At 40.7% G+C, this 20,102-nt stretch overlaps 1 protein-coding gene across 2 annotated transcripts in view; it reads left to right on the top strand.

Moving 5' to 3' along the window:
• klf8 (Kruppel-like factor 8) overlaps nt 1–20,102 on the top strand; it is a 92,904-nt gene that overhangs the window by 2,073 nt on the left and 70,729 nt on the right. The gene's annotated exons all lie outside the window — the stretch shown is intronic.

The raw sequence follows: 20,102 nt of genomic DNA, 5'->3' as shown, positions 1-20,102 counted from the left end.
CCAGAGCCCTTCCTGGCAACATCAGTGCAAGGCAGGAATTAACCATAGGGCAGTGTGCCAGTTCATCCTGGCGTATGAATAACACGCTAGTTTAGAGTCACCAATAATACTGAGACAGAAAAAAAAATATTCGGTAAAGAGGGAGGAATTTCTGCAATGCATCTTATTCCTATTAAAAGAGGGTGGAGATAATTTATGTGTGTGAACAGGACCGTCTTAAGAGCATCATAGGCCCCCGGGCAAAGTAGTGTGCTGGGGCTCCTGTTTTGATAGCAAAACAGAAACATACATAGGAATGAGAAACATTGTGGGCCCCTATGCTCCTGGGGCTCCTGGCCAGTACCCATACATTAAGAGGGCCATGTGTGTAATTATGTCCCCCAATTAGGCTTCCTGCAGATATTAAGAGTTAACATTTGCTTCCACTGCTATAGGAGTGAAGAGAACAGGCTGAAAGTTTCATTTTGGAATTAGACTTCACATTTTTGAAACATTGACAGTATTATCTTTCTGGTACATAAAAAGTATGGAATATTGTATAACAGAGCTTAGGAGGTTAAATGTTGTAATTATGTAAGTATTCTGGAATGGAAAGGCATTTGCTTTTCTTGTCTGCACCAGAGCTAGGATTCATAAGGGTTCAAGTCCAAAAAAGAACTGAGGTTATTGGGAGCTGTGCCAAAAAATAAATATTGAGGAAAATTTATAGTGAAGCAGCATTTAGAATAGAGTTGTAATTCTTGTTACTTAAGTACAAGGGAAAACCGTAAAACTTTTGTAGCTGTGCAAGTAATAGTACTTAAGTGCCTCCTTGGTCAAGGGGCATGTCTTACTCAAAGAGGCTAAGGGAACTGCACCACTTTAGTCCTGATCAGGCAATTCTATGTAGACAGCAAAACCTGGTCTTGTCATTCCTAGACCTCAGTAAGGGTGATCTTCTAGATAAATAATAAAACGTACAGTAAGTGTGTACATGAAGAGGTGGACTTTGGCCTCATCTAGGGTTGCTTTTCACCTAGCAACCAGTGCTATCATTGATACACTGTTGCCCCCGTGTCCCTGAAATAGGTAGATGTTTCACAAAGTATTGTGATGGATGAATAGAAAATGCACCAGATAAACGAATCAACTACTGCTCATTTTCCTGGCGCGAGTGAATGATGTTGTATGCAAAAGTACATCTAGCCATGGTACAGTACCTGATTTCTGTCTTGCACACAGTTATGCCAGAAAAGGCTGCTGTTTGTAGTGACCCAAAACTGCAACATGGATGGAAGGGTTGAGGCATTCAAAATGCAGAGGGTCATGGAGATATGGAACAAAACGTCTGATTTATACAGTTTAGGCAAATACCCTAACAGCATTTTGAAAATGTCTGGAAAAGATTTTACAGCCAATTGGCTATTAACTATAAGTGTTGTTGTACTTACAGTGGGGGTTGTAGCTATCACATCAGACATTGGGGGTTGAGCAGGAGGAGCATCTTTTAGCATATCATGGACAAAATGGGTGTGGCTGTCACAGTTGCCACAGTCACAAACGATGGGGAGGGGGTAGGTTTTGGCAGCCCCTTCAACAATAAAGTGGTTGGGCTATTGGTGAGCAAATGCAGGAAGTCCTTAGCTAGCTAAAATAATTTCACAGACTGAATGTTCTAGTCCTGTTTGTAGCAGTGTCTTACATTCTTTTGAATATTTCCTGGCTTAAGGCTGATGTGGGCAGAATAGGCAGAACTTAAGTTGTACTGTATGTTTTGCTGTCTGACTATGGCTGATTCATGTAGCCAGATAAATGTGCTTATCCATGCATCCATCTTCCAAACTTGCTTTTTTTAAATTTTGGTGTCCTCTCAAATTATATACCTGCACATCATATGTATTAGTTAAAACTGCTACAGTTGTTAAGGATTACCTTTTTGAATTTGCAGCTTGCCAACATACGTTCTGATTAGAAAGAACGGTTCTGACAGACAGAGCAAAATGCCTGTGTTTAATAGTTGTTGGCTGCAGCCCTGTAATCATCACAGCCTTAGGGATGTGCCTGTAGGTGGATGGAAGACTGATCTCACATTTATTTTAAATTCATGGACCTTGTTTTGTTGCTTTCGTGCACTGTTTGCTGTGTTTTAGCCTTTTTGATCTGCCAGCATTGTGTGGTCTACCTTCTAACCACAAAATGACTTGAGCATGGAAATAGGCATGTTATTACAACAGGTATTTTTTTTTAACATAAGTACAAATGACAGATTGACAGACCCTGCAAATCTATTGTATTATGTACAGTGTTAATTTTAGTAATCTGAGGAAATAGTCCTTTGGCAAACATTACTCCTTTGTAAGCATTGAAGGGCCCAAGTTAAAGGGCACAGCAAAAAAACGTGCAGGTCTTATGGAAAGTGTAGCCTGGTATCTATTTAGCCCCTTTAGGGAGGTCAGATTACAAGTATAAATAGTTCAGGATTACTGTTTCAACATCACATGTAGGCTGCAGCTTCTTATAAATGGGTAGAACAATTAGCACTAACACAGAATAATTAGTTTGCCATTAAGATGGGTGTCTTTTGGGTACATGTGGACAGTCCTTGGCTATCAGCATGGGAAGTGGGAAGAGTGCAGTTTCTATTTTAATTGTATTTTAGAAAATACTATACATCATTTAGTCTTTAATCTTCAGGTACTGAAGAAAGTTAAGAAAGATGAAAATATTGCTAGTGTACTTGGATTTATAAAAATTTTAATAAGTAAGCGTATGTAGACAAAATGAGTCTGCATGGAGCAACCTGTTTTTTAGTAGAATGAATTGATTAGATTGAATTGATTATGTATTAAGACCGATTGTAAGATGTTGAAGTATTCCAGACCACATTTGTTTGTATCCCAAACTCCAAAGTAATCCTCCTATTCTTTATGTCCCTCTCTCAAAAACAAATACACAAAAAATCTTTATTTTGATGCAGATTGGGGCCCGTTCTCCTCGCAGTAAAGACCTGAGGTTTTATTCTACTTCATTTTGTCATGAAATGAATCAGGGAAGAAATAAAAGCGTCAAAATCGGCTCAGAAGCATTTTTCATTAAAACGAAAACGATGTGCTGGGCTTGTAAGCAGATTGTGGCCTCTTAGCAATTTCCACAAGCTGTTGAGCTGTTCACAGGCACACTGTCCCTTTAAGAATGGGGTGAGCTGATTGAGAACAGGAGGCTGGCGTGGAGGATATGCATGGAAGGTCACAGCTGTGCCAGGCAGGGGGCTTTACAGGGGGTTTGCGACGGTCGGGTAACAGTTCTGTTTTACCCTCATGCCAAGCCTCTCATGCCAAGCCTGTATAATTGTACTGTTCTTAGTGCAGTGGCAACCATGGAAGTGATGATTTGCATTTTACTGTGTAGCTTGACTGTACTGCATCAGGGTGATAGTAGTGACACTACAATGCAGTAAAGCGGCATCTCCATACATCTGAGTTGGAAGAACTAAATGGAAAAAGCCAGGATGTGAAAGGGCCATTGCATTGCGTGCATTTTAATTCTGTCGTAACTGTTGGTTTTGAGTTTCCAAGATAAGTTCTTTGTGGTACTTAAAGATATTCTAATGCCTTCCACTAATAGGTTTGTCCTTCAAGTTCATAGGCCTGACAGAGTTCTTGATTTGATTACAGATCCCAAAGATGCTTAAACCTGAAACACTGGGTGTTTTCCCTCTTACTCAAGTAATTTCATTTAAGTTTTGTAAGTTATATATAGGTCAAACTTTGTACATTTAAAAGGCCAAAGTAATACATCATTTAGTTGCATTGAGTGACTACTAAGCATGCACGATTATCTTTTTGTAATTTTTGTTGAAAATGTTGCTGAAGGCAAGCTGGACAAGTATCATAGGAGACTAAACAGTTAAAAATGGCATCTCAGGCTGCATGAAGCACTTGCAGTGAGGTAACTGATCATAGGGTAAGCTGAAGCTAGAATGGGTTAAATTGGGGATTGTCTTTCTGCTGAAAGCAGTGCATTGTATGGTTGTCAGAGACCCCCCTTGTTGAATAATCCTCCCCCCTTCTCCAGCTGGTAGGAAGCATTGGAGTATTGTACTGTATTGGGTTTGCACTCAAACACACATGCACACCCCCGCCCACTGCCCCCAAATCTACACCACGTGATCCGCCCCTCAGCCTGATCTGCCAGAAGGAGAAGGCTTCTCAAGGTGGGGGTAGCGGGGGTAGGAAATTGTTCAGGAATCTAAGCTCTCAGCTGGCCTATTTGTCCATTGTTTGTGTGGATAGGTTTTGTGTGTGTGTGTGTGGACTGGGGGTGCTGGGTGGGGAAGAATGGCAGTTGAATTGTCATTCACATCATTTGATGCAATTTTGTCCCAAGAATGATCCGTTCTTCATTTGTGACACCTAAAAATGGCCAGCTATTACATTTTTGGTAGGTCTTAATATTTGAAGGACTGTTAAAATTGTATCCATCGACTCAATTGTGAGGACACTTTGTTCCATTTTGAGAACTGTAATCTATGCGGCGTCTAGATAGCAATGCACTATGGGTGGAAGTTGGTCCTTCACAGGGCACAATCATGGACACACCCAGACTCTCTTATACTAGGTTAAAATAAACCTATTGCAAGAAAATGAGGCGGCCCACAGTGGAGACGATCAGAAAGGACAGGCAACAAGGATTCAAGAAATGAATAGGCCGAGGACAGGCAGTTATACTCTAGAGGTCCTTGGCGGAATAATGATAAAAGCAAATGGATTTAAGCTTACATTATTTTAATTATCATTTAGCATGGAGTTTTCAAAGAGGCTAGTAATTATGTTATGTGTAAACCCTTAATGTCTACTGTACTCTTCATTAGTATCTGAACTGTTTTAATGAATACTCTAGTTTTTATGGATTTGAGGTGAAATAATAACGTGAAAATAAAGCATTTATTGTCCCATTTTTTTCAGGATATTTCTGTGCATATTTACTATAACATTTTATTATGTTTTGTTTTCTTTTGCACTTCCAGTGAACCTTCAACAAACTAAGTTAATGCAGTGTTCAATTTTTTGTGGAAAATCATTTTCACTCGGTGACTGCAGAAACTCTGCATTTCACTGACACAGCTAGACTCTTGGTTTGCTCTTGACCAATGCCTTGCCAAGCCTTTACTGCAGCCATTTTTTGGTGGGAGAGAGTTGTTGTGTTTGACTCTACTTTCTTTTAGATAAAGTGAAATTCATTCTTGATTGGATTAAAAAAATGGATTTGACTTGGCTATGACTTTCTACTCTCCACACCAACAAACTCATTGGTAGTGCTGGCTATGATTTCTGGGTAATTGTGTTGCTGCATAGTGAAGCACTGATCAGTGTTTCTGAAGGCATTTTCATATACATGTGCAAATGTAGTGTTTCTGAAGTTTTTCTATTGCTTCACTTGTTACTTGTGTCAAAAGTGAAGATGTGTGAGCCCATTCCAGATGTGCCAATGCAGACACTGCCTCGCCATGATTACAGATAAAGTGGTACGTCTTTAATCATCAGTTGGTGTTGTTTTCATCTTGCCAATACTTTGGTTTAGAAGTTTATCTCTGTCCACTCAATACTTGTTTTTTTTCTACGGAACACTTTATGGTCATCTTCATATTTTTTTGCAAAATTGATTCCATCCTAACTTTTTTGGCCCTGATAGGTGGTTTGCCTTTTGTTCTGTGTTTTTCACTTCTGTACTGTGAGGACCATTGGTTATTTCAGTGTTATCTGTTATAGAGTGTTGATTCATGGCTCGAGTCCTTATTCTATCATCAGCTGTATTTGTTCACATTTACCTGTGTTCGTAAGCAAGTGGTTCCTTACTTTCTCCGCCCTCAAGATTTTCCAAATTTGACAAAGCTCATGTATTCTTTCAGCATCTGTATTTCTTGTATTTTTGTGAAAGACATCTGTCTTGTCTCCCTTTTGATTCAGTCTTTGTAGTTCAAGAGGCAGACAGTAAAGAGAAGAGCAATACGAAAATTTAAACTTACACATACACAATTGTTTTATGTGGATACAATTAGGGTAACGGAAAACATCTGACCCATAAGAAACACCTGGCAACCAATTATTCCAGTACTTAGACTACTCTGAAATGAGGGATGGAACACAAAAACCTGTATTCTAAATTGTTAAAACACAAATGCACAAAAATAAATAGGAATAAAAGGTGATACGTTGTATTCTTTCCTCATGTACATTTGTTCATCTCAAATGCGAACAGCTTGTGTATAAGAATAGCTAAATTAGGAATTTTACTTCAGTAGTTTTTGGAGGACACTGTATTTTTCAGAGATCTCAATTAACAGAGATTGCATGATGTCTGTACCTGTATCGTTGTACAGAAGAATATATTGTGCCAATGCATATACCGTAATTCCTCACTATATCACGCTTCGACTTTCGTGCCTTCACTGTATCGCAGATTTTATGTGTAAGCATATCTAAATATATAATGCAGATTTTTTGCTGCTTCGCAGATTTCTGCAGACAATGGGTCTTTTTATTTCTGGCACATGCTTCCTCAGTTGGTTGCCCAGTTCATTTCATACAAGGGACGCTATTGGCGGATGGCTGAGAAGCTACCCAGTCAGAGCACGCGGTTAAGTTCCTGGGTGCTGATTGGCTCAGCGACGGAGCCCCTCATTCGATTCGTTAACCAGGAAATCTCGTCTCGCTCATTCAGCATCAATGTGTTTAACTGTGTAAAGAGTTAACTTTTGTGCTCATTTGTGTTTATCTTTGTGCATAGTCAAGCCCTTCATTATGGCTCCAAAACAATCTACTCCTGCTACTGCTTCAGGGGCCGTGCCCAAGCGCCAACGGAAGATGGTAACGATTGCCGAAAAGGTAAAAGTTTTGGATATGTTGAAGGAAGGGAACAGCTACGCCGCTGTAGGACGCCATTACGGCATCAGTGAGTCCATGGTTCTTTTTATTCAAAAAGAAGGAAAAGAATATAAGATCTACAGCCACAGTGTCCTTTAACCAGGGTGCAAAACGAGTTGTAAGTGGAAGTAATAAGGCTGTAGTCCGGATGAAATCTGCTTTAGGTATTTGGATTGAAAACTGCCGGAAGAAGAACAATGGTGGTGCTACACAGTTGCCTGAAGAGGCTTCTTTAGAGGAGCTGTAACGCTGTCCTTTGTTGTGCAGTAAAATTTAAACTCATCATTATCGGACAAGTCGTTGTGTCATTGTTGGTGAGTAACTATAATTAATTTTCCACGTACAGTACTTAGTACATGTACGTACGTTTAGTGTCACTGTACACACATTTTACTGTATACAATTTTTCTTGCATTGTACATATTTATTGCTGGTGGCCTGTCTATCGTAATGGCTGTAACATATGTGATATCGGAGACGCTTGATAACTTTAAAATAACATTTAGGTTTTACTGTATATAAACAGTGTGTTTACTTACATAATTTAAACAAATCTTACCTAATATCTAAGAGCATACAAAGGGTTTATGCTGTATAACTGTGCAGGAAATGTTGTTAAGTGTGGAAGTGTTTATAAGGGCTTAAAATATATAAAAATAACCATATAAACATATGGTTTTTACTTCGTAGATTTTCACCTTTCACGGGGGGTTCTGGAACGTAACCCCCGCGATCGAGGAGGGATCACTGTACATATTTAAAGGCCAGTATGCTTAACGTACATTTCATGCAAATTGAAAGAAACTATGTATTCGAAAACAGCTGACCAGTCCATTTGTCAGCATGGATATAGTCAGGGGAGAATGTCTTAACCAACATATTTGATGAATTTATAATATATAATAATATTAACCATGATCAAAAACACTTATATAGCATATTTCAGGGTCGGGTTGGGGAACATGCACTGGTACAGCACGTTGCTGCACCCACCACACGACAAAACAGCTTGTCAACCCCCCCCAGGCAGACACGCGATCCAGTCCCAGCCTCCAGAAATTACCTTCTATCTATGTGTATGTTGTGTGGGCATCCCCATGGCCTAGTCCAGTCGCTCGGGTACTCAACAATCCTACGAGCCGGATCACCCTCGGGGAATCGCATCACATGGCCGTAGTGCCGTAACTGACGCTTCCTGACAATGCAGCTAATGTGCCTCATTCGGGACTCCATGAGCAACTGCTCATTCAACACAAAGTCAAACCAGCGGTACTTAAGAACTCTCCGAAGAGACACAGTACCAAAGGAGTCCAGTCTTTGTCTCAGGTCACTGGATAGCATCCAGGTCCAGCCATATAGCAAGACAGGAAGCACTAGGAGTCTAAAGACTTGGATCTTCATCCTTTTGCATAGATATCCGGAGAGCCACACACCCCTTTCCAACAAACCCCCCCCTCTCCCAGTCTGTCTACTGAGTTCATAGGAAGAGTCGCCAGAGACATGAATGTAAGTAAACCTCTCAACAAGGTCAACACTCTTTCCACAAACAGACACACTGCTGATGGCTGTCCCCAAGAGGTCATTAAAGACCCGGATCTTGGTTTTTATCCAGGACACCTGCACACTCAAAACACTCAGACTCCTCGCTCAGTCTCTCAAGTGCCCCGATCAGAGCCTCCATTGACTCCATGAAGATCACAGCATCGTCAGCAAAGTCAAGATCCGTGAGTCTTTCTTCACCAACAGATGCCCCACAGCCACTGGACCCCACGACCTTTCCCAACACCCAGTCCATACAAGCATTGAATAGAGTAGGAGCAAGAACACACCCCTGACGAACCCCAGAATCAACTGGGAAAAACGCAGAGGTCCTGCCTCCACTCCACACCGCACTCACAGTACCAGTGTACAGGCCGGCCATGATATCCAGCAACCTCGAGGGGACTCTGAGGATGTCCCACAAGGAAACTCAATCAACTGAGTTAAACACTTTGCGAAAATTGACAAAGGCTGCAAAGAAACCCTCAGTGCCAGGATGCGTTCGATTGTAGACTTCTTAGGCGTAAAACCAGACTGTTCCGGTCGCTGGTAGGTGAGCAAGTTATCACAGATCCTATTGAGGATGACTCTAGCAAGGACCTTACCTGGCACCGAGAGAAGTTTTATCCCCCTGTAGTTGCTGCAATCCAGGCGATCACCCTTCCCTTTCCAGATAGGGACGACAAGTCCCGTTTTCCAATCAGTTGGGATGATACCAGTCTCCCAAATAGAAGCAAAGATTGCTTGCAATGTCAAGAGGACAGCCTTACCACCAGCCTGGAGACGTTCACCCTGGATACCACAGATCCCTACAGCCCCTCCACCCCCATCCCCAGCTGGTTCACCACCTATGCAATCTCAGTGAGATTGGGTGGTTCACAGCTAATTGGAGGATCAGCCTAATGAACTGTGGACCCAGAGATATCCAACATCCTAGCCGGAGGATCAGCTTTGAACAACTGCTCAAAGAAGCCAGCCCAGCGGGTCACAACTGCAGTGTCATCATCAGTGTCAATTTTCGGAGGATTCCAATACTTTTCCCTATACGTCATATACTAGAAAGTCACGGAGGTCCAAAAAGTTGAGATTCATCAAAATCTTGACATCGAATCTTTGGAAAATTACAATGCTTTCCCTATACTTTGTATATGAGAAAGTACAAAACTACCAGTAATAGACACTGCTGTGCATAAATGAACTTGTGGATCAAGGAGGTCAAAGGAGAATGGCTAGAATTATATAGGGAAAGAGACAAGCCACAACTAGGGAAGTTGACTCTGAAATCAATATTGATATGTAAGATATGATATCAGAAATTACCACTTAGAGGGCTTTGTTTTGAATGGGCAATAACAGCCAAAGGCCTTGTCAAGATGCCAAAAATGAAGAATCAGTTTCTCCATTGGACACAGAAGCATAAACTAGACAGCTAGAGGAGTGAAGGAAATGTGTTTAGTTGGACAAATCCAAGTTTCTTTAGCATCATGCTGAAGGAAGGATCACAACTGGGTGCAAGCAACTTGAGAACATAAAGTCATCCTGCTTGATGTTAACAGTGCTGGCTGGCGGTGGCAGTGTGATGGTGTAGGGAATGTCTTCCTGGCACACAGTAAGGTCACTAAAGAACACCTGAATCTCAACGTGTAGCTGAATATTGTTGCTGACTAGGTTTAAGCTTTCATAGCTACAATTTATGCTCACTCTGATGATAATGCACCACATCAGTACTCGGGAGACACATATAATTACTGAATGTTTCATGGAAGATGACAGTGATTTTTCATTGTTTTCAATTGCCTACACAGTCCCTGGATCTCAAACCTGTCAAGCATCTTTATGATATGGTGGTATGGCCTACTCACAGCAAGACAGTGCATCTGCCCAGTTAGTAGCCACTACTCAAAATAGTTTTTTCCATATAACTACAGAATTCCAAACAACACATCTATCATTTTGTAGAATCAATAGGCAGACCAATTCTGTCTGTTCTATGGACCAAGGGACACTCAACATTCTACTAGATTGGTATACCTAATAAACTGGCAACTCAAAACTATCACATGATGGGTGACAGGCAGGGTGTAGTATTAACACAGTTGTTACAGCATAGTGTAAACACACACATACTTTCTCAGAAATTTTTCAATAAATCAGTTTGAGCTCACCATCGTGTTCTGACATGGATTCTGTATCCAATATGAAAAAGTGTTTCATGGTAAAACCTCATGAAAAGACATTTGTTTCCTTAAGCACAGGAGTAACTTATTTTGGGTAATAGAAAAATAGAAAATACGAAACTCTACCAACCTATTAATAAGATGCCTTTCCAATTAGAGTACACACACTCAACCACCACTAAAACAACATTAGTTATCTTATTATGTGGCTGTGGGTCACAAATATCCTTTTTGCCCCCTCTGTTTTCCTACCAGTGTGTACACAGGAAAAACTGTTATGCTGCTTTGAAGACCTCACACTTAATGACTGAGGGAATGGCTCATTTAAATTATGTTGATCAACCCTACTGTATGTTTCATATTGTCACATTGTGGACATTTCAGTTTCATTCAATATTAGTATCCATGTTGCCCTACATTTTTAGCTACACTGTTGGGAAAGGTTCACTAATGCAGTAGCTGACTTTCCAGTAGGGATTTTTGAGAGTCAGAGGAAGCTTTGTCAAGTGTCATCATCAATTAAGATATAGCTTAGCCTTTGGGGATTTCTTATTTGTACATGCAACCAACATTCAACATGACTAAATGAGGAAGACATTGTCTTCATTTAAACTATTAAGAATTTGTAGATGTGGTGATTGGAGCGGATTTCAATGGGCATGTTGGTGAGTGGAGACGAGGAGGTGATGGGTAGGTATGGTGTCAAGGAGAGGAATGAAGAAGGTCAGAGGATAGTGTATTTTGCCAAAAGGATGGACATGGCTGTGGTGAATATGTATTTTAAGAAGAGGGAGAAACATAGGGTTACTTACAAGAGTGGAGGAAGATGCACCCAGGTAGAGTACATCCTATGCAGAAGAGTTGGTCTGAAGGAGATTGCAGACTGCAAAGTAGTGGCAGGGGAAAGTGTAGTTAAGCAGCCTAGGATGGTGGTCTGTAGGATGACTTTGGAGATCAAGAAGAGAAAGAGAGTGAGGGCAGAGCCAAGGATCAACTGATGGAAGTTGAAAAAGGAAGACTGCAAGGTTGAGTTTAGTGAGAAGGTGAGACATGCACTGGGTGGTAGTGAAGAGTTACCAGACAGCTGGGAAACTGCAGCAGATGTAGTAAGGCTGACAGCAAGAAGGGTGCTTGGCGTGACATCTGGAAAGAGGAAGGAGGAAAAGGAAACCTGGTGGTGGAATGGGGAAATACAGGAGAGTATACAGAGGAAGAGGATGACAAAGAAGAAGTGAGATAGTCAGAGAGATGCAGAAAGTAGACAAGAGTACAAGGAGATGAGGCGCAAGGTGAAGAGAGAGGTGGCGAAGGCTAAAGAAAAGATGTATGATGAGTTGTATGAGAGGTTGGACACTAAGGAGGGAGAAAAGGACCTGTACCGATTGGCTAGACAGAGGGACCGAGCTGGGAAAGATGTGCAGCAGGTTAGGGTGATAAAGGATAAAGATGGAAACGTACTCACAAGTGAGGAGAGTGTGTTGAGCAGATGGAATGAGTACTTTGAGAGGCTAATGAATGAAGAGAACGAGAGAGAGAAGAGGTTGGATGATGTGGAGATACTGAATCAGGAAGTACAACGCATTAGCAAGGAGGAAGTAAGGACCGCTATGAAGAAGATAAAAAATGGAAAGGCCGTTGGTCCAGATGACATACCTATGGAAGCATGGAGGTGTTTAGGAGAGATGGCGGTGGAGTTTTTAACCAGATTGTTTAATGGAATCTTGGAAAGTGAGAGGATGCCTGAGGAGTGGAGAAGAAGTGTACTGGTGCCAATATTTAAGAATAAGGGGATGTGCAGGACTGCAGTAACTACAGGGGAATAAAATTGATGAGCCACAGCATGAAGTTATGGGAAAGAGTAGTGGAAGCTAGGTTAAGAAGTGAGGTGATGATTAGTGAGTAGCAGTATGGTTTCATGCTAAGAAAGGGTACCACAGATGCAATGTTTGCTCTTAGGATGTGAAGTTTAGAGAAGGCCAGAAGGAGTTGCATTGCGTTTTTGTGGACCTGGAGAAAGCATATGACAGGGTGCCTCGAGAGGAGCTGTGGTATTGTATGAGGAAGTCGGGAGTGGCAGAGAAGTACGTAAAAGTTGTACAGGATTTGTATGAAGGAAGCGTGACAGTGGTGGCGTCTGCGGTAGGAGTGACGGATGCATTCAAGTTGGAAGTGGGATTACATCAGGGATCGGCCCTGAGCCCTTTCTTATTTGCAATGGTGATGGACAGGTTGACAGATGAGATTAGACAAGAGTCCCTGTGGACTATGATGTTTGCTGATGACATTCTGTAGCGATAGTAGTGAGCAGGTTGAGGAGACCCTGGAGAGGTGGAAATATGCTCTAGAGAGGAGAGGAATGAATGTCAGTAGGAACAAGACAGAATACATGTGTTTAAATGAGAGAGAGGTCAGTAGAATGGTGAGGATGCAGGGAGTAGAGTTGGCGAAGGTGGATGAGTTTAAATACTTGGGATCAACAGTACTGGGTAATGGGGATTGTGGAAGAGAGGTGAAAAAGAGAGTGCAGGTAGGGTGGAATGGGTGGAGAAGAGTGCCAGGAGTAATTTGTGACAGACGGGTATCAGCAAGAGTGAAAGGGAAGGTCTGCAGAATGGTAGTGAGACAAGCTATGTTTATATGGGTTGGAGACAGTGGCACTGACTAGAAAGCAGGAGACAGAGCTGGAGGTGGCAGAGTTAAAGATGCTAAGATTTGCACTGGGTGTGACGAGGATGGATTGGATTAGAAATGAGTACATTAGAAGGTCAGCTCAAGTTGGACGGTTGGGAGACAAAGTCAGAGAGGCGAGATTACGTTGGTTTGCACATGTGCAGAGGAGAGATGCTGGGTATATTGGGAGAAGGATGCAAAGGATTGAGCTGCCAGGGAAAAGGAAAAGTGAAAGGCCTAAGATAAGGTTTATGGATGTGGTGAGAGTGGACATGCAGGTGATGGGTGTAACAGAACAAGATGCAGAGGACAGAAAGATATGGAAGAAGATGATCTGCTGTGGCAACCCCTAACGGAAGCAGCCGAAAGAAGAAGAAGAAGCGGCATTGTAACTTCAACAGCCACGTGGGCAAAGGAGATTGTTAATTAGGTCCTTGCTACTTTCTAAGCCTTCGAGGCTCCATGACTTTTTCTTTCCCCCATACGGATTCCCTGTTCCAGTACCATGCTTGCTAGTCAGGTTGTAAAAGTGTTTATGTTGCCATAAGCTAGCTCTACACTTGCAAACATAGAAGTGAGCTAAAGTAACGGCTTTCTCAAGGTTGAGCACTCCTTCCATTATGCAATGAATAATGGAGGCAGAATAGAAACCAAGCAAGAATGTCTCTATGGGCTCTGCATGCTGCTTGATTTGAACTCAAAGGACTGTATGGGATTTCTTGTGGGGAAGTCTAATATGTTATGCAGATTTGTGTTTTTATCTGATATGTTTCTTTTCTGTGTATGTGAATTACTTCTGACGAAATATCAAAGCCATTTTCCTCACTGTTTAGTACGTTGATTGCACTGTGCCAAAATGGTGATCACAGAAAAGCAAGTCACATCAAAAAAAGAAAGCAAAACTTTAAATACATATGATGAGATTCTAGTTGATGTACTGATAGATATTCTATTGACACAGACCAAACACAATGACTGTATGAACCCTCTGCTGGTCTGACTGCACTGACCTCTTGCTTCCTGGACTGCTATTTACTGAAAGAGATCTGAATTCATATACCTCAAAATACCTGTGTATGCTTCTTAACTTCATGTAAACGTGAGAGACGTGTGTAATATCATCTGACATCAGCCTCCTCGACGTTCTATTGCAGAGTCGTGGCTAACACTCACAGATCAGCTGTACTGATTCTCTTTACTTCACTGCTGTGAAACTGCTCATGTTTAAACATTCAGCTTGAACCTGGCGACCCACACTTTCTATGTTCTGTTAAAAAAAAATGCCATTCGTTTATTTAATCTGTGAATCTGAACATTCACCTCTATGTTACATTTTGATGTGCTCGCTTGTTGATTTTTATTCAGCTCCTTAAACTTACTCATGTCTGCCTTCAGTGCAGTGTTTGATGTTTCTTATGCTGTTATGTAGTTTGTAAAAAAAAAAAAAAGTTATTATAGTACATACTAGAAAACAAAGATTATATGTAAGTCACATACTCTACTGCCCATTGTGACTTTATTTTAGGGGAATTTCCTGGGAATCTGAGTTAAACTGAAAGTGTGCATTTGGATAGAAAGGAGAAGCAATGATTCTCTGTAGTGCTGAGCTTATACAAATGAAAATATTTGTGAGTTATAGAAATACATGCTTCTTATGGTTAAATGTGCTTTTTAATATATCAGGGTTAGTTACCATTATTTATATGACCCCAAATTTTAAAGGAGTAAAAAAAAAAAGGTAGTTGTCTGTTATTTGACAGGGTTACAGTACCTGAGTTTTTTTGGTCCAGTTTCTTATTCAGTGTTCAGTTCTTGCCTTTACTTAATGACTTTGTTTAATTCAATTCCCGTCTCTGCTTTCTGTGTTTAGAGTGAGAAGCATGGCAAACATTAAGTAAAGAAAAGCAATTACATGTCTTAAAAAATGAGAAGAACTTATCTTTCTGGAATGACTAGTGTACACACGTGGACAAAATTGTTGGTACCCTTCAGTCAATGAAAGAAAAACTCAAAATGGTCACAGAAATAACTTTAATCTGACAAAAGTAATAATAAATAAAAATTCTATGAAATTTAACTAATAAAAGTCAGACATTGATTTTCAACCATGCTTCAACAGAATTATTTAAAAAAATAAACTCATGAAACAGGCCTGGACAAAAATGATGGTACCCCTAACTTAATATTTTGTTGCACAACCTTTTGAGGCAATCACTGCAATCAAACGATTCCTGTAACTGTCAATGAGACTTCTGCACTTCTCAGCAGGTATTTTGGCCCACTCCTCATGAGCAAACTGCTCCAGTTGTCTCAGGTTTGAAGGGTGCCTTTTCCAGACGGCATGTTTCAGCTCTTTCCAAAGATGCTCAATAGGATTGAGGTCAGGGCTCATAGAAGGCCACTTTAGAATAGTCCAATGTTTTCCTCTTAGCCATTCTTGGGTGTTTTTAGCTGTGTGTTTTGGGTCATTGTCCTGTTGCAAGACCCATGACCTGCGACTGAGACCAAGCTTTCTGACACTGGCCAGCACATTTCTCTCTAGAATCCCTTGATAGTCTTGAGATTTCATTGTACCCTGCACAGATTCAAGACACCCTGTGCCAGATGCAGCAAAGCAGCCCCAGAACATAACAGAGCCTCCTCCATGTTTCACAGAAGGGACAGTGTTCTTTTCTTGATATGCTTCATTTTTCCGTCTGTGAACATAGAGCTGATGTGCCTTGGCAAAAAGTTCAATTTTTGTCTCATCTGTCCATAGGACATTCTCCCAGAATCTTTGTGGCTTGTCCACATGTAGTTTGGAAAATTCCAGTCTGGCTTTTTTATGATTTGTTTTCAACAATGGTGTCCTCCTTGGTCGTCTCCCATGAAGTCCACTTTGGCTCAAACAACGACGGATGGTGCAATCTGACACTGATGTTCCTTGAGCTTGAAGTTCACCTTGGATCTCTTTAGAAGTTTTTCTGGGCTCTTTTGTTACCATTCGTATTATCCGTCTCTTTGATTTGTCATCAATTTTCCTCCTGCGGCCACGTCCAGGGAGGTTGGCTACAGTCCCATGGATCTTAAATTTCTGAATAATATGTGCAACTGTAGTCACAGGAACATCAAGTTGTTTCGAGATGGTCTTATAGCCTTTACCTTTGACATGCTTGTCTATAATTTTCTTTCTAATCTCCTGAGACAACTCTTTCCTTCGCTTCCTCTGGTCCATGTTGAGTGTGGTACACACCATGTCACCAAACAACACAGTGACTACCTGGAGCCCTATATATAGGTCCACTGACTGATTACAAGATTGTAGACACCTGTGATGCTAATTAGTGGACACACCTTGGATTAACATGTCCCTTTGGTCACATTATTTTCAGTCTTTTCTAGGGGTACCATCATTTTTGTCCAGGCCTGTTTCATGAGTTTATTTTTTTAAATAATTCTGTTGAAGCAGGGTTGAAAATCAATGTCTGACTTTCATTGGTTAAATTTCATAGAATTTTTATTTATTATTACTTTTGTCAGATTAAAGTTATTTCTGTGACCATTTTGAGTTTTTCTTTCATTGACTGAAGGGTACCAACAATTTTGTCCACGTGTGTACATAGGTGGATGAATCAGTTGATTGTTGTTTGTGGTTCTAGAGCAATGCTGTTGTCAGCAGCCATGCCACTTGCTCTTCAGAACAGGTCATCCACCTGAAGCTACGCATGTTGAGGCCTGGCCAGTACTTGGATGGGAGACTATTTAGGAAAAGCTTGGGTTGTTGCAGGAAGAGGTGTTGGTGAGGCTAGCAGGGGGGTGCTTACTCAGTGGTCTATGTGTGGATCCCAATGGCCCAGTGCAGTAATGGGGACACTGTGCTGTAAATATGGTGCTGACTCTCTGTCATGGTCCTGACTCTCATTAAAGATCCCTGGACATCTTTCAGAAAGAGTATGATTTCTTCCTGATGTCCTGGGTAAATTGCCCATCACAGCCCTAATAGATAATGTGGGGTGAGCTCATTGGAGCAATAATGGCAGCCATTGCATCATCTGAGTGGGTGCTACACATGAGTGTTGAATGAAGTGGTTCCCCTTTCTCTGTGTAAAGAGCTTTGACTAGTGAAAAATGTGCTATATAAGTGTAATTAATTCATAAATGTATTATTATTATTATTATTATTATTTATTCATTCCTGTTAATGTTAAGTTTTCACTTTTTTAGAGTCATTCAGGGATATGGGGGGCGAAAGCTTATCTTGGTAGTGTTCTGCCTTTCAACATTCTACCTTATATAAAATTGAGAAACGCCGTGAGGTAACCGCTTTCTGTTTTTCTTTTTATTGCAACTTGTTGCATTACCAAGAGAACTTATATCAATGCACATACGCACACATAATAGTTAACAGTATACATACACCACAAAAAGTAGATCCATTAACACAATATACATAACAGGTAGTGTCATCACAAAACAGGAAACAGCCCTAGTCTGGGTACTAAGGACCTCCACTCACACACAAACGCAAAGGAGCAATTTTAAATGGTTGATAAACCTAATTTGCAAATTTAGCGGGATGTGGCAGGAAAATGCAAATACTTGAAGAAAAATCCACTCAGACATGGGCAGAATGTGTTAACCCCAAACATAAGGCCACCATGTACAGGATTCAATCCCAGGATGCCGAATTTATGAAGCAGTAACAGCAGCATTACCATCTCAAAACAGTTTTCTCTATAAGTCTCTAATTATCAGGAAAAAGGATCCTGTGAAACTGACATTGCACCCTGTACTAGAGAAGCCAATCCAACTAAACCCACATCTACGTGCTCACTAACACATGATTATATTATTAGTATCATTGTATGTCGTTCTTCAGTAAGGTGCAAAAGAGCAAAATGCTAATGGCTAGCGTTAGGAAAAATGTTTTTCCTGACAGTAAAATGCACAAATCTTTTCTAAATTGTCATACAGCAAATATAGATATGTTATTTCTGGACTGGTGCTGCAAAAGTGGATTTCTAGACAGTACAACAAGCTTAGTTAAAGTAGTAGTCTTGCTAAAGGGAAGTGCCAGCTGCTGTTTGACATATTTAGTGAGAGGTAAAGTTGGCTGTTGGTGAGTAATCCCAGAAGAAGTGTGTTTTGAAGTAGTGCACTAGGTGACAGGCTTGCGTTATATGTCTTTTAGTGATTGCCTGTTAATTTGCTTATATGTTTCTTACCTCTGATCTTTATTTTTTCAGCCTGCATGTATGTTGTTGTAATAAGGCCTTTGTGGCTGTGATTGAAGATTTGTATATGTAGTGTACCTCAGGTCACTTTGCATGCTTTGTTCTTTTCGTGCTTTACTTTTGCATATGTTGTTTTGGGCTGTGTGCGTGTGTGTATTTATAGGAAGTTATCTCTTTATGTATTTGTGCACTTTATACATCATTAACTAAACTCTCCATCAGTTGTCCTGACTGTCAGGGTCTTTTTTTCTTCATTTATATGCTCTTGCCTGTCATTCAGTTATATTCATGAGTCTGTCATATTCATGCATGTGAGCCTTTTTGGCCAGATGATGTTAGTACCTGGGGTCTTCAGTCTGTCTAGACCTTAACCATTATGTTTGTACGTCTTCCATCTTGTCTCTGTGTCTTTTTTATTTTGTGTCTATGAGCTTCTGTTCATGTCAATTACCTGCTCATTTCTGATATCATTTCTCGCACACTTCGGATCAAATGATGCTTGTGTACGTAGTTTTCTGTTTCTGCACAGTAGTGTCTATGTGACCTTCTACCTAAACCCCCACCTCCCATTTGTATACTTGTGGGTGAACAACACTGGCTTATTCTTATTTGTGCATTGGTCTGTTTTCTACATGCTTGCATGGTTCAGTCTGCCAGTGCAAGGCACAGCTGCAGTGCGCAGCTTTTCATCCGCATTTGTTCACTAATTTTAATGATAGCCATCTGTCCAGGGGGTCCCCACCCTGCCTGTGCTGCACCACACCTCATAGTGGAATTTCCTCATTGCTGTTCCAAAAAAGAGACTGCCTAAGATGCTGCACTTTGAATATATGCTGGCTAGGTTTGGCTTGGTGACAGGCTTTTTCTGACTCGGCTTGTGGAAGGGCTAGGGCTCTCTTGTTTTTAAAAAAAAAAAGAATGAAAAGGAAATCTGTATCAGTACAAGGGTTAGAATATTGTCAAAACTGACCTGTCCCGGGTGACTGCCTAGAAATAGAAGGTAGCATTTTTCACATGTCCCCTCCATGCCCTCTCACACACCCTTTCTTTTCAACTACTTTAATGTATTAGATGCTCTTTTATGGACTCTTTCTCTTTTATTGCTGTAACTGCCATGCCTGGTAGGTCTTGGAGAAAATGCAAAGTTATTAATTATACTCTGTGCTCGTCTTCTGCAGTGGTCCAATAGGAGCAGATTGCTGCTTGGATGTTTTATATTGTCAAAAATATTCATTCAGAATTTGTCATGTGAAATATCTTTATAAGCGAGATTAGTGTTTATAACCTCTAAAGAAACGGGAAATGTTAGCAGAAAATAAATGTTCGTTTTAATTTATTCCATTTTTTAAAAAATACAGAAATATGGAAATAAATGTGCAGAGTGAATGAATGCTGACTTGGCACAAGTAAAAGAAGAACACAGAATTTAGGTGCCATATGTTGGGCCACTACCATACTTCTGTTCTTTTATCTGTGTAAGCATACATATTTGTATAACCTTTTTACTTGATGTACCAGCATTTTCTCAGTCTTCTCTGGCAACCCTCCCTGCCTGTTTTTAACTTGTAACAGCCTTCTAAATATCAAAAGATACACATTTA

Source organism: Polypterus senegalus, chromosome 10 (assembly GCF_016835505.1).
Source record: "Polypterus senegalus isolate Bchr_013 chromosome 10, ASM1683550v1, whole genome shotgun sequence".
Classification (NCBI taxonomy): Eukaryota; Metazoa; Chordata; class Cladistia; order Polypteriformes; family Polypteridae; genus Polypterus; species Polypterus senegalus.
The sequence above is the reverse complement of the archived record's forward strand: the minus strand, read 5'-3'. Positions and strand labels throughout refer to the sequence as shown.